At 43.5% G+C, this 12,857-nt stretch overlaps 1 pseudogene; it reads left to right on the forward strand.

The window, feature by feature from the left end:
- Nucleotides 1-10,241: 10,241 nt before the first annotated feature.
- Nucleotides 10,242-12,037, forward strand: LOC137212119 (hypoxanthine-guanine phosphoribosyltransferase pseudogene; annotated as a pseudogene).
- Nucleotides 12,038-12,857: the final 820 nt, after the last annotated feature.

Consider the following 12,857-nt stretch of genomic DNA (forward strand, 5'->3'; position numbering starts at 1 on the left):
TGCGCCACCAGGGAAGTCCCCTCTTCTATACATTTTTAACGTAACTTCAAACTTTAAAATCCTCTGATTCTCTGAATAACCCAAAGCTTTCCACTTTCCATCACTGAGAAAGGACAACTTGGATGTCTGTATTTGCTGGATAAATGCAATAGTTGCATTAGGGTGGATAGGGGTCCTTTGAAGCTGTGCATGGGAGGAAGACGTGGAGTATACTAATCGATTCATAGACCTTGAAGTACCCACTGTGCCCAAAGCCCCTTCGGAGGAAGAGACTGGGCCAGGTGGTTCCTTCTCAACAAGGTGCTAAGCTATGTGTTACATCATCCTGAAACTCTGGCCACGGTTGTTTAGATCTGGGGCTTGGTGCCCTAGCCTGATGCATTTCTTGAAGCCTGAACATGAGGAAGGATAGTGATCTGGACAAATGTCTAGTCTCCAAAACAACATAGAATCGGGAGTTTCAGTAAATAGTATCTGCCTCAGCAGGTCCTCTCTCAGCTCTTTTGAATTTGGGGTCCAGAGTTTGCATCCAGCCCTGGCAAATAGGAAGGAGGAGAAGTCGAGCAGACATCAGGGAGACCGCATAGGCTGGAGTCCCACAAACAACAGAGCCTGTAGAGCAGAGACCTGGGACGTCCGTCTGGCTCTTGAGAGTCACCAAGACCCATCGCCCAAACAACACTCCATTTCCAGAAGGCTTGGCGCTTAGAAAACATTCTTTATTATAAGTGCTCCTTATACTTGGTGACCTGGGAGAAGGTCTCTTCCCTGCAAATGAAGAGAAACAAGCTATGCGACAGACGCCTGACTGTTTAAAACCATATTCTTTTAGAGTTATTAGTCAGTGTAGGCACTGTTGTGTCAGAAATGAAGCTGGGATCCAAGGAGTTAGAGTGACTTCCTTAAGGTCAAGATCAAGAGAGTTACAAAAGATTCTCCACCTGTGAACATGAAGTTGGAAATATCTATAGAGCATTTCTCCTGAGGTTGCCACTGGATCCTCCTCCTACTGTTTTTTTTTACCTACAACTTTGTACCCTAGATCACTGTCACTCTGGGTCTTACATGTGGAAAAGACAGCAGAGGCAGTTACTCCATACTGCAGGCCACAGGCATGGAGCAGTTGGTGTGCGGCCATCCCGTCCTTGTGTAAGGGACTCTGGGGGATCCCAGGGACAAGGCAGACCGCCTATACATAGCCTAGGGATGCCAGATAAAATACAGGATGCCGGTTATTGCACGAGACAAACTTATACTACAAAATTTTGTTGTTTACCTGAAATTCAGATTTAACTGGGCATCCTATATTTTTGTTTGCTAAATCTGGAAGCCCTACCAGTGTCACAGCATAGTACAGACCCTGAGGCCGAGAGGGCGCAGCTCGTCAGCGTGAGAGAATCAGAGGGGATTAGACACGAGGAGCTCCGGGGAGCAGCCTCCAGTCCCCCCTTTCTGGATTCCCTAGGCATCTGCAATGTTTTGGTGTAAAACAGAAGACAGACCACCAGCACAGCTATGAGATCCACGTGTCTACAAAGGGACAGAATGCGGCCAGAATTTGTTGGCATTTATGTCTGTAGAATTTAAAGTGTTTTCAATCCAAGACAAAAATGAGAATTTAATCAGAGCTTAGAATGTAATTTTAAAAACTGATTTAGTACTTTACCTGAAGTGCAAAACCTTCCAAATGTGGTTCTGTGTGATGGTTGTCTTATGGTGCCCATGTCAGTCAACCATCCAAACTCACGGAATTGTGTTTTACTCCTGGTTTTCAGATGTCACCAGCTAATAACACAAATATAAGATATGGGCTCTACTACTCATTTTGTTTTAGCTCCCAGGTCATCTTGTTTTTATTCACCCCTTGTTCCAGATATCTGATTGCTGGCTGTTTCTAGCTGAAACTGAATTATTCATTTCCTCCTCTCATGAAAAAAGACGGCTTTTCTGTTCGGTGTATTCATAGGCTTAGCTTTCGATTGCCACTGCTTTTCACCAACAACTTTTCGCTCCTCTGCCTTTTTGTTTTCAATCAGTGAAAACAGCATCTTATGATGAGAGCTTTGGTCTTCTCTGTCTGATCTTCTCTTCAGGACAGCAAACTCCATTTTCTGTTTAAAATGATTACTCATAAATAGAAGTCCATTAGCATTAGCTGTGGCCAAAATCCATCTGGTCGCTTCCCTTCTGCACAGAGTGATGAATTGGCAAAAGGACAGCAAGGGGAGGGTGCAGGGGCAGGCGAGGCTGGTCCCCGCGGAGCCACAGCCTGTGGACAGATGCCAGGCTCCTTGTGCGGGGTGAGCGTCTCTGTGTCTCACCCTCCCCAGAGCTCCCTGGCCACTGCAGATCTAATATAGGACACAGTAAATGCCATGTTTGCCTACATGTCTGCAAAGCAGCCTGGATTTGTCAGAGGAAAAAGTAAGAATAGAGGGGAAGGGCTTCCTTGGTGGCGCAGTGGTTAAGAATCCGCCTGCCAATGCAGGAGACACGGGTTCGAGCCCTGGTCCGGGAAAATCCCACATGCCGCGGAGCAACTAAGCCCATGCGCCACAACTCCTGAGCCTGCGCTCTAGAGCCCTCGAGCCACAACTACTGAAGCCCACGCACCTAGAGCCCATGCTCCGCAGCAAGAGAAGCCACTGCAATGGGAAGCCCACGCACCACAATGAAGAGTAGCCCCTGCTCACTGCAACTGGAGAAAGCCCGCACACAGCAACGAAGACCCAATGCAGCCAAAAATAAATAAATTAAATAAATAAGTTAAAAACAAACAGCACCAGCTTAAAAAAAAAAAAGAGTAGAGGGGAAAACAATGAAAGATAACAGAATTTTAGAAATCATGCATTTTGAGTGTGTGTATATATGTTTTTTCCCCCATCTGGTTAGTTACTATTCAGTCTAGCAAGGCATAAGCACTTAAGGGATCAATCATTTAAATAATAATACATTTATATGGATAACATTGAAATGGTAAAAGAAAAAAAAATCCCAAATGCAGGCCTGAAAGAGGACAGAGTCTGGGAAGAGATGAGAGGTACCTGTCTGCAAAAGCCTTCGTACAGAAGGTGCTCACACAGCCAACAGACCTTTGTCCAGAACCTGCGTTTCCCTTCCCCAAAGGCCCAGAGGCAGTGCTCCTGGGGAACCTTCCATAGCAACCTTTCTATGACCTCACATACTGAGCGTTGTCTTAGCTACAAGGTGGAAAACACAGTCAGCCACCACATTACTTCTTGGGTTACGTAGGGGTTAGGACCCCCCGTTGTCCTTCCCTCCTTAAATATTCTAGCTCCTATTTCTAATGGTATTGTTTTTCCCTACATCATTTTCTATAGGATTTTTTTTTAAGTTCTTTTGTGGAATACTGTAGTAAAAAATGAAAAGAAAAATTTTCTTATTCCAATAAGGATAAATTGTGACAAGTGAGAAGCCGCAGAAGACCTCAACAGGAGAGAAGCCCCCAGTCTTCAATTAATTCCTGGATGCCTTTCTGAGACTTCAGCTCTTGCCTTGCATAATTGCAAGGAAGAATGTTTTGTGGGTACACCAATCTGAGCCTGAAGACCCCTTAAAAACACATGGCCCACTGGAGAAGGGGCTGGGAGCTGGGGCTGGAAAGGACGCAGAGCCTGTTTTCAACAATTATTAATGCATATCACCAGAGTCAGTTAAGCCAACGAGAAACCAGGCATTGGCGAGAAAGTCTTTTGTCCTCTTCGGTAATGTTTCTAAATCTACAGATAGTGACAAGGAAGTGAGGTGCATTATTTTTCATATTTTCTAGTAAGTTACAAACAAAATTATTGACATGCTATATATTTTTTTTTCGGTACGTGGGCCTCTCGCTGTTGTGGCCTCTTGCGTTGCAGAACACAGGCTCCGGACTCGCAGGCTCAGCGGCCATGGCTCACGGGACCAGCCGCTCCGCGGCATGTGGGATCTTCCCAGACCGGGGCACGAACCCGTGTCCCCTGCATTGGCAGGCGGACTCTCAACCACTGCGACGCCAGGGAAGCCCTTGACATGCTATTTTAATGCATGTCATCTTTCCTGCATCACTGAGTCGCCTCGGGTCATTGAAGCTGATCATTGGGGGAAAGCTTGGCTCTCGCCCTTGAAAAAAATGTAGTGCTGGTGGCTTGGAGACGGCCTTCCTTACAACACAGGGAGGCTGACAGCATGGCAGGTGAGGGTTGGGCAGTGCCAATCTGGGGTGAGGAGCGACTGGCACCCATATAGCTTCCAAGATGGACCCCATGCTGGAGGGATGGCGAGCTGGGGAGAAGAGGCTTGGAACAGGCAATGAGAATTCTCAGAGGCACAGAGGTGAACCTGGCTTGCACCTGGTGAACTCCCAGACAGTCAGAGCATGACTCCCCTCTCCTCTCCACCAGTCAAGGGCTTGCAAGTTGCAGACTCTTTTACCAATCAGAGCCAGGCCCTCCTCTCCTCTCTTTTCCTCCAATCAGGGCCTGCACCCTCCCTCTTGCCCACCAATTCCCCTGCCAATCAGAGCGAAGCTTCCTACTCTTATCTTCCAATCAAGGCTGTGGACAAAGAAAGAAAGTCCTTTTCATCAAAACCCACATGAATTCCTTCATCCTCTACACGGATGGTAAACCTCTGCATGAATGCTGTACCTCCAGGGGTTTGTTGTTATGTTACTATGTTTAGAGGAAAGAAGAGGAGAAAAGCAAAGAGAAGGGAGGGCAGGGGAAAGGTAGGGCAATTTTTAGGAGTTAAACTTAGTAGGATTGTTCTGTTTTTTAAAGATCCGTATGTGTGTCTTGAAAACAAGGAACCCCCCCTCCCCAAGTGCAGATGTGGCTTCAAGCTCACTGTATCAGAAGGCCCCAGATTCTCTGGGCTTTGCCTACTCGGCATGGTCCCACTCTGGACCACGTGCTCAGCTATCTTATTCCCCTTGTCTCCTCCTTCAAGCCCTTTGGGTTGACGCTGTTTGGGAGTGTTTGCTTTGGCTCCCATTCTACTCCTGCAGGAACCTTGTCTTTCACGTTCCCCTTTGCTCCCATAAAACCAGATTCATGTAAGGCCCGCCAGACCATTTCACTGGTCAATAAGAGTCTGAAACATCACAGGAATAAATCGAAAACATGCTTTAACTCAGATGTTCCCGGGACTTTTGACATTACAGGTAAAGAACATTTTTCCTAACCCATTAAGTGGAATTTATTGCTCCTTGAAATACAAATCTCTTATTAAAGAAATCAGTCTAGTGCAGTCCCCCGAGTCATTGCCTAATAATATGCTTGTGCAAGTGGAGTTTTATTTGGGAGGAGCTTGATGAGGACAAGGGAAGAACAATGTACAGGTTACAAACATTTACGATTAAAAATTTTTATTCTAAGAAAACCAGTCTTATAAGTGCTTTGGCTCCCAGGACCCTGGCAGGCAGAGATCTGAAACTGTGAAAAAGAATCGAGGGTTTAGTGGACAGTCGTCCAAAGCCGCTAGTGGTATGTGAGTCCATGTGCTAATGCCATGCCTTAGACTACATTAATTAAAAATGTACTTTAGAAAACCAGGATCGGGTGGTGAGCACAGTGGTGTGCTGCCAGAGCCTGCTTTGCAGGAAGACTTGTTGCCTCAGCTGCTGGGGGTACTGTGGTGAGATTACCTGGTGACCCAGCTCCAGTTCTAGTTGAGCTACAAAGATTCCTGGAGATAGTTGCTCAGGGTAGGTCTGTGGGTTTGTTTCATAAATAAATTCCATGGCAAACTCACATTGTTTATCCTCAAATAAGAGGTTCCACAGGCTAGGCCTTGACGGAGAGGCTGCTTTTCTGCATACAGGTTATAGGCATTAGGAATTGCCTCAGCTTCTGAGAGCTGCCTCTCCAAGGTCACACACTTACCCAGGGGGCCACATCCAGTGATGGATCAAAGCCAGAGATCCTTGTGGGTTCTCCAAGGCTGCGGTTGAGCCTGTACTCAGGTCCACTTCTCCCTCTGCCCACTCCTGCTTTGGTCCCCTCTCTTCCACAGGTGTTGATCTTGAGGACACTCCTCTATAAACATCCTGCCCCCTAAATTCCACTTCAGAGTGTGCCAATTCTCTGCTCTGTGCTGGTTATAGCACACTTGCAGAGCTGCCTTCAGAAACTGGACCAAGATTTTGTTCAATCTACAAATCTCGCTGTTAGTCAAAGCTGTCTGAAATGAAATAAGCATCTTGTGAAGGTGAGGAGATCTTCAAAGAGGAGCTGTTCAAAGAAAAACACTATTGGAAAGATGAGTGGGATGTGAAGGGGTGAAAGCAAGAATCCTAAGGGTGGATGGACTGGATGTCCTTTAGGTCCCTTCCTGCGTCAAGATCTTAGTATCTGTATTCGTTTGCTAGAGCTGCCATAACAAAATACCACAGACTGTACGGCTTAAACAGCAGAAATTTATTTACTTACTGTTTTGGAGTCTAGAAGTCCAAGATCAAGGTGTCAGCAGGTTTGGTTTCTTCTGAGGCTTCTCTCCTTAGCTTAGCAGGTGGCCACCTTCTCCTGGTCTTCAGATAGTCTTCCTCTGTGTCTGTGTCTTAATCTCCTCTTCTTATAAGGACATCAGTCATAATAGATTAGGACCCACCCATATAACCTCATTTTACCTTAATTACCTCTTTAAAGGCTCTATTTCCAAATACAGTCACGTTCTGAGGTACAGGGATTAGGACTTTAACATAAGAATTTTGGAGGGCCACAATTCAGTCCATAACAAAATCCCAAGATTTTACTCTATCCCAGATATATAGTACCCTTTAGCATACATCCAGCCCAGTGTTATAAAAGATCAAATTCAGTATTCAGTTACATAAGACAGAATTGGCCAGGTTATGTTTGAAGGAGCTACAGAATTTAAACTGCTAAACAAATAGCCAATCTTAGCCTTTTAAAACGATGTTGCCTTCTTATCTAGTAGCTATGAGTATCATTATATCCACTCTACTTCATCCAGGAATCTTAGCACTGGCCAGGCCAGCCAGTGTATTTATACCAATGTATACACACAAACACAGACTCTACACCTAAGAAGGGACAAGGGGAGTTTTTGGACATAATAGGATAACTGGATTTTCTGGGGGTAGTATCTGAGTATAAAAAGAAAAAGGCTACTATGATGGCTTTACCTCTTGTATTCACTCACTATTCATTTATTCATCCCTTCAAACACTAATCATTGGGTTCCAATTACCTGGTAAGCATTGTGCTAATTGATTTGGGAAAAATAACCTTGTAAAAATCAAAATCCCACCTCCAAAGAGGGAATATTTTGGTAAGACAAATAAGCTGTGCTGCAGTAATGATGATGCCATAAAGCATGGGCTTCATCGTCAAAAGGACTGGGCTCCATCTCCTAGAGAAATGGAAATAAAAACAAAAATAAACAAATGGGACCTAATGAAATTTCAAAGCTTTTGCACAGCAAAGGAAACCATAAACAAGACCAAAAGACAACCCTCAGAATGGGAGAAAATATTTGCAAGTGAAGCAACTGATAAAGGGTTAATCTCCAAAATTTATAAGCAGCTCATGCAGCTCAATAACAAAAAAACAAACAGCCCAATCCAAAAATGGGCAGAAGACCTAAATAGACATTTCTCCAAAGAAGATATACAGATTGCCAACAAACACATGAAAGAATGCTCAACATCATTAATCATTAGAGAAATGCAAATCAAAACTACAATGAAATATCATCTCACACCAGTCAGAATGGCCATCATCAAAAAATCTACAAACAATAACTGCTGGAGAGGTTGTGGAGAAAAGGGAACACTCTTGCACTGCTGGTGGGAATGTGAATTGATACAGCCACTATGGAGAACAGTATGGAGGTTCCTTAAAAAAACTACACATAGAACTACCATATGACCCAGCAATCCCACTACTGGGCATATACCCTGAGAAAACCATAATTCAAAAAGAGTCATGTACCACAATGTTCATTGCAGCTCAATTTACAGTAGCCAGGAGATGGAAACAACGTAAGTGTCCATCATCAGATGAATGGATAAAGAAGATGTGGCACATATATACAATGGAATATTACTCAGCCATAAAAAGAAATGAAATTGAGCTATTTGTAATGAGGTGGATAGACCTAGAGTCTGTCATACAGAGTGAAGTAAGTCAGAAAGAGAGAGACAAATACCGTATGCTAACACATATATATGGAATTTAAGGGAAAAAAAAGTCATGAAGAACCTGGGGTAAGACAGGAATAAAGACACAGACCTACTAGAGAACGGACTTGAGGATATAGGGAGGGGGAAGGGTGAGCTGTGACAAAGCGAGAGAGAGGCATAGACATGTATACACTACTAAACTTAAGGTAGATAGCTAGTGGGAAGCAGCTGCATAGCACAGGGAGATCAGCTCGGTGCTTTGTGACTGCCTGGAGGGGTGGGATAGGGAGGGTGGGAGGGAGGGAGATGCAAGAGGGAAGAGATATGGGAACATATGTATATGTATAACTGATTCACTTTGTTATAAAGCAGAAACTAACACACCATTGTAAAGCAATTATACTCTAATAAAGATGTAAAAAAAAAAAAAACAGGACCGGGCTCAAGGCTCAACTCCACCCTGGGTCAGCTGTGTGACCTTGGGCAAGTCACTCAACCTCTCTAAGCATCAGTTTCCTCATTTGTGCAATGGGGATAAGAATAACACTTACCAGTTGGCCTCTCCAAGTGGTGGGTTGGGAAGTTTTAGTCCCTCTCTTCCATAACTGCCATGAGCATCCTCCAAAGCCACCTTGAATCAGTATGAAATCTAAGTGAAAAACAGCCTGTTTACTTGGCATCTCCCCCTTCCAGTTAGATTGCAGCCCTGAAGCCCCTCCTATATAGAAACCTTTGAGCTACCAGTTTGCCTCATATACTGTGAAAGTTAAACAAGGCAATGCATGCAGTATGCTTTCTCGTGTAAATGTCCAGTAAATGTTAGCATTATTAAGGCATTTTGCAGTGAGTAACATAAGGGTAACATGATCAACTCATCCCAGTCCCTTCAACCTTCATCTCAGGATCCCTCCTCAGTGCCAGACAAACCTACATAAGAAGGTCCAAGTATGTTACCTGTAAATGATGTAAGGATTCAGAGGGATAAAGGGTCACTTTTAAACTTTTTAAGAATGAGGAATGTTCTTTGGAAGATGTAAGATTTAATCTGGTCTCTGAAGCATGGCAAATCCAAGTGGAAAGAATAACATCAACAAAGCTATGTAGGTGGCGAAGGGTAAGGCGTGTTCCTGTAACGTGGGTGCCCCTATCAGATGGATCTTTGCTGGGTGAGGTGGGAGTTAAGGCTAAGAGTGAAGATTGGAGCTGAAATCCAAAGTGTTTTTATAAGATAGGCTGAAAAGGTTGAGGTTGGTATTCTGTAGTCAGTGAGGAACTACTGACTAGTGAAAAGTTTTAAGCTGATAATTGAGTTGATCAGAAGTGTTTCAAGGAGATGGCTCTGGTAAGAGCCTTTGGTGACCGTTGGGGCCATGGGCTGATTTGGAGCGGAGAGAGATCAGGAGAAGGAGACCCGTAGGAAAGAAGCTAATGAGATTGTCCAGAGAAGGAGGATGAAGACCTGAGCTAAGGCAGTGGCTGTGAGACTGGCAAGAGAGCTGTAGATGGAGAAGCCCACCAGGAAGACGTTCTCCTATGGGGCTTGGTGGACAATTGGTGGAAGAGATAAAGAGGGGAAAAGGAGTCAAGTATGTCATGGTCGCTCTAGCCACAAACAGAAGTACAGGAAGTAAAGAAGAGGGGCTTAGAGAAAGAGGGAGACGTAGAATTTGTTATGAGTTATTGACAGAATTGATGAGGCGGCCAGACATTCAGAAGAAGATGTTCAGCAGACATGGAAACTGTCCATGATTCAGGATTGAGATGTGAAGTTGGAAGTCAGCCCTAGAGATGTGAGCCCCCAGCTGGGGCAGAGAAGGAGACTACTGGTATTGGTGGTGGAGGGGCACAGGGGGCATACGTAGTCAGAGCAGGGAAACAGAGGGTGTAGGAAAAGCCAGAGACAGGGGAGAGGGCACAGACTTATCATCCATCCATCCATCCATCCACCCATCCATCCATCCATCCAGCCAGCCAGCCAGCCATCCATCCAGATGAGGGGTGTATTAAAATCTGCCCCAACAGTCCAGAAGTTCAAGCTCACTGGGAAAGGCTGACAGGAAGGAGCCTGCTAGAGGGCTGTAGGGACCAGAGCAGAATGTCTAACTTCAGGGCTCCAGCCTGCGTGGACAGAGAGCCTCCAGAGATCAAGAAAATAAAACAAATCAAAGGAACAAGAAGAATCAAGTCTGGAAAAGATTTTTGGATTAGAAAAGCTGTGAGGCCAGAAATCAGATTGCAAAAGATAAAAAATAAATAGGTGGTGAAAACATGGAGAGAGAGAACATTGCTAGATTAACAATTTTTTTAAATTGAAGTATAGGTGATTTAAAATGTGTTAATTACTGCTGTACAGCAAAGTGGCTCAGTTATACATATGTATATATTCTTTACATATTCTTTTACTGTATAGCACAGGGAGAGCAATTACTTTTTTAAATGATAAGACCCAGTTTGGGGAGGAGGGGGATCCCCAGGGGATGCTCAGAAAAGGCAAACAGACACAGAGCTGGGAGAATATAAATTTGTGCAAATCTTTGGGCTCATAATCTGATAAAATATCGAAAGCCTTAAAAATGTTGACATACCCACATAATTATATTTCTAGGAATTTATTCGCATAAATAATAAACAATGGACACATTTATGATGGCAGAAAATAGCAGACATTAGGAAGAGCTCTGGGATGGACCTCTGGCTTTCCCACATGCAGTCTCCTCACCAGGCTGCCCTCAGCCCTCGTGCCAGCAGGCTGCGTTATAGCGACCTGCAGCCCCTGCGTCGTGAATAGTGATGACGAGCCAGGTTATGACCTAGATTTATTTTGTATACCTAATCATTATGCTGAGGATTTGGAAAAGGTGTTTATTCCTCATGGACTAATCATGGACAGGACTGAACGGCTGGCTTGAGATGTGATGGAGGAGATGGGAGGCCGTCACATCGTGGCCCTCTGTGTGCTCAAGGGGGGCTATAAATTCTTTGCTCACCTGCTGGATTACATCAAAGCGCTGAACAGAAATAGTGATAGATCCATTCCTATGACTGTAGATTTTATCAGACTGAAGAGCTACTGTAGTGACCGGTCAACAGGCGCCTTAAAAGTAATTGGTGGAGATGATCTCTCAACTTTGACTGGAAAGACTGTCATGATTGCTGAAGATATAATTGACGCTGGTAAAACGACGCAAACCTTGCTTTCCTTGGTCAAGCGGCTTAATCCAAAGATGGTCAAGGTTGCGGGCTTGCTGGTGAAAAGCACCCCTCGAAGTGTTGGATATAGACCAGACTTTGATGGATTTGAAATTCCAGACAAGTTTGTTGTAGGATATGCCCTTGACTATAATGAATACTTCAGGCATTTGAATCATGTTTGTGTTATTAGTGAAACTGGAAAACCAAAATACAAAGCCTAAGAGAGAGTTTAAGTTGAGTTTGGCAACATCTAGAGTCCCATTGAAATCACCAGTAAAATTATTAAATCTTCCAGTTCTGTTTTCAGTTGCTCAGTAGAGCTTAGTGCATGTGTCTTCTAAGAATTTTATCTGTTTTGTATTTTAGAAATGTCAGTTGCTGTAGTCCCGAACTCCTTATTTGCACTATGGGCCTACGGACGATCGGTTCCCTTTGGGGGGATTGTTGTTGGACTCGTGAATGAAAATTCTCTTAAACCACATCACTATTGAATAAAAATATTGAAATTATATCTGAGAGAGACATTTAAAGAGAAGAATATATTAGTTTTTTAATTGGTATTTTAATTTTTATTTATTCAAAAAAGAACAGAAGTGATTGAATGTTGTTGATTATACCACTGTGTGTTTAGAAAAGTAGGAAGCATTAAGTTTCATGTCAGTGACAGCACTTAGAGGTGCTGTTATGTTGGATAAACCATATGTCCTGGAATTATTTTAGTAGGTTTCAGTAATATTAACTGTATTTTCCCGCTTGTTCAGATTATTTCCGGTGAATCTTTGTCAAAATTCCTTTTAAATGCAGATCAATAAATTCCAAAAACCTACTACTTTTTGAATTCTTGAATGTAAAAATCCTTAAAATGAAGGCTGTCTCTTTAAAAGAAAAAAAAAAGAAAATAGAAAACATTAAATATCTAATAAAGATTGGTTAAATACAGCCATTTTGAGATAGCAATCATCAAAATATATATTTTAGCCACATCATATGACAAAATGTCCGTGATACGTTAAATGGGAAATTATAACATAGTAAATGCAACATGCCACCAATTTTATGAAGATGTATATTGTACACCTACACCCCCCCCACACACACACAGACACACAAGAGTTTAGGCATCAACAGAACTGTTAATGAATTTAAAAGTGGTTGTCTCATGGTAGTGGAATAATAGGTGACTTTTCTTTCTGATACCTTTTTGCATTTTCCAAATTTCTCCAATATACACGTAATGCTTTTTAAACAGAAAAAAAAAAGTTTGAACTTAAAAAGAAAGAGGAGGTAACTGGCAGGGACAGCAAGGTCAATGGAAGTGTGGGGATAAGAGAAGGTGTGTGGGGCAGAAGGACTGAGGGTGAGAAGGGGAATGATCGATGCCCTGTGCTCCCTGGAGGAGGAGGGCGAGAAAGAGACAAAGGGGCCCAGAGGCAGGCACTGACTACTGCAGAGAAGAGAGGTGAGGGTGAGGGGACAGATAAGAAAGGTTAGAAGGTGCCTGAGTTCATTTTGAGTGACCTAG

The sequence above is a fragment of the Pseudorca crassidens genome, chromosome 2, assembly GCF_039906515.1.
Source record: "Pseudorca crassidens isolate mPseCra1 chromosome 2, mPseCra1.hap1, whole genome shotgun sequence".
Classification (NCBI taxonomy): Eukaryota; Metazoa; Chordata; class Mammalia; order Artiodactyla; family Delphinidae; genus Pseudorca; species Pseudorca crassidens.